The sequence below is a fragment of the Mustela putorius genome, unplaced genomic scaffold (genome assembly GCF_011764305.1).
Source record: "Mustela putorius furo isolate JIRA1106 unplaced genomic scaffold, ASM1176430v1.1 tig00537350_pilon_pilon_pilon, whole genome shotgun sequence".
Classification (NCBI taxonomy): Eukaryota; Metazoa; Chordata; class Mammalia; order Carnivora; family Mustelidae; genus Mustela; species Mustela putorius.
The window spans coordinates 3,389,307-3,391,462 of NW_025422471.1; the positions used below are offsets into that span (position 1 = coordinate 3,389,307).

At 40.7% G+C, this 2,156-nt stretch overlaps 1 pseudogene; it reads right to left on the reverse strand.

Annotated features, from left to right (window-relative positions):
- Positions 1–1,195: 1,195 nt before the first annotated feature.
- LOC101680233 lies at positions 1,196–1,903 on the reverse strand (annotated as a pseudogene).
- Between the last annotated feature and the right edge of the window lie 253 nt (positions 1,904–2,156).

The following is a 2,156-nucleotide window of genomic DNA, read 5'->3' on the forward strand; positions in this document are numbered from 1 at the left end:
AGCAGTCTCCCTGCTGAGCAGAGAGCCCGATGCAGGGCTTGATCCCAGGATCCTGGGATCATGACCCAAGCTGAAAGCAGAGGCTTTAACCCACTGAGCCACCCAGGCGCCCCGAAAATACGTTTTCAATGTGTAAAAAGGTAAAGGTCTCCTTTTAAACATTGAATAATGTTTACATATTTATTGTCAATTTCTAAAACATTAACATATTTTCATTTCAGGGGTGACTAACAAATTAAAACTAAGACCTCACTTACATTTCAATAAACTATTATGCCTAGGGAGTGTGCACCAAACGCTTGCATTGCTGTCTTTGTGGTTGGTTTCTTTTTCCCTTTCTTCCTCCCTCCTTCTTCTTTTTCTCCTTTTCTTTTCTTTCTTTCCTTCCTTCCTTTTTTTCTCTCTCTCCCTCCCTTCCTCCCTTTCCTTTCTTCCCTCACCACAAAAAATGTACACCTGTTTTGATGTTTAGTTTTGCTCCCCAAAGTTCCTTTACATTAATAAGACTGTTAGCCTTTTTCAAAGTGAAAAGTGAGAAAGTGTTTTAAGTATAATAACAAATTTGAGGTAAATCAAAATTTTAAACTTAAAACTTTACATAAACAATTTGGGCTTTTTTCTTGAATCACCTGAATACCTGAAACTTACAAATGTTCTTTAGAAGAACTTTTATACCCATTAGCTTTAGGAATATAATATTTCAGACTGTTCTGAAAATTTAACCTATTGCCATTCTAATACACAACAGATAAGAATTATTCAAGTTACCTGTGTTGTTGGCCCCCAAAGCCAGAGAGAGTTTCTTCCTAAAATCCAATTTGATTGTTTTCTTTCTTTGCATTGATTTAAAATTCTTATCACTTAGAATTTTATTGAAGGCCCTCAGAAATTTAGTTTCAGTCTACCCTCACCTTTTACTGGCTCTTCACATCTATGCATCGAAACAATTAGGCATTTTCCTGAGACATTTCACTTATTACCTGAAAACTTGATAATATACATATAATTTTTTTTAAGAAGTCAAGCAGCATCTATTACCTTGGTCTATCATACTGGTCTTGTTACTTTTCCTTCACAATTAAATGGTTTTCTGCCTTCTCTCCCTCCCCCCCACAATTCTGGCTACTAAACACAGTACATCCTTGAACCATTAGCTCATAGCAACACTATGCTTATTCTCCTTCTCTAACACCATTCATTCACAGATCAAAGTTCTGGTGCACAAACCCTTCCCTGTAGGAATTTCAGTGCTTTTGAAAGGATCTGTTATAATCCAGGTCCCTAGGAAGGCCAGCTCCAGTGACATGAGGATGGACAGTAGCAGCCTGCTGGTTGTCACTTTTCTGAACACTGGACAGAGAATCTTTCCACTTCTGCTCAAGTTTTCACTTGTATTTGTTTACCGACCTCCTCTTGGTACATTCCAACTGGTCACACTGCTCCCCCAGCTCTTCTGTGATTTCTGGGCCAATCTGGCTAGTCTCTGGGGCAGTCCAATGAGAGCACCCAATACTCTGGGTAGTCCAGTTCAGGCCATCAGTACCTTGCAGAAGCAACTCTCTTTGAGACTGCAACCCCCTCACACGTTCATTCTCTACAGTGTATGCGCCATATTTCATGTGCCCTCACCCTCCAGGTGGGGTTGTCAAAGATATGCGTCTTACTTTCTGATGAAGGTTTGGCAAGGCCTTCTGGTAGGTTTGAAGCTTTGACATCATAAGGTTAGGGAAAAATAGAGGTGCATGATGTGGTTTCTCTTCCATCTCTGCCAGAATTTCATTTGCAACAGGAAAAATCTGATCAGCTGCTGCTTCTCTTCTGTCCCTGCCATCCACAGGAGACACTCTGGCACCCCTGAAAGGTGTTCATGGAGGCCATAGAAGACCTCATGAAGTTTCTTAAAATGTTACAAATAAGGTGTCGGAAGTGGCCATGGCACAGGTCATGCTCCAGCAGTGGCCACCGAGATTTGCATCAAGAGGTCTACTCCGATCCCCAGGATCAGCCATCCACCCCAACATATATTGGGGCAACTGCCCCACCACTGCCTGGAACAAGGTGCTTCCTGCAGCTAAAATATTTTTTAATACATGAGGAAATTCATTGTTTAAAGGAGAAAATCTTCTCCCCGAAAGTGTTATTTTGTTTAATCTTAA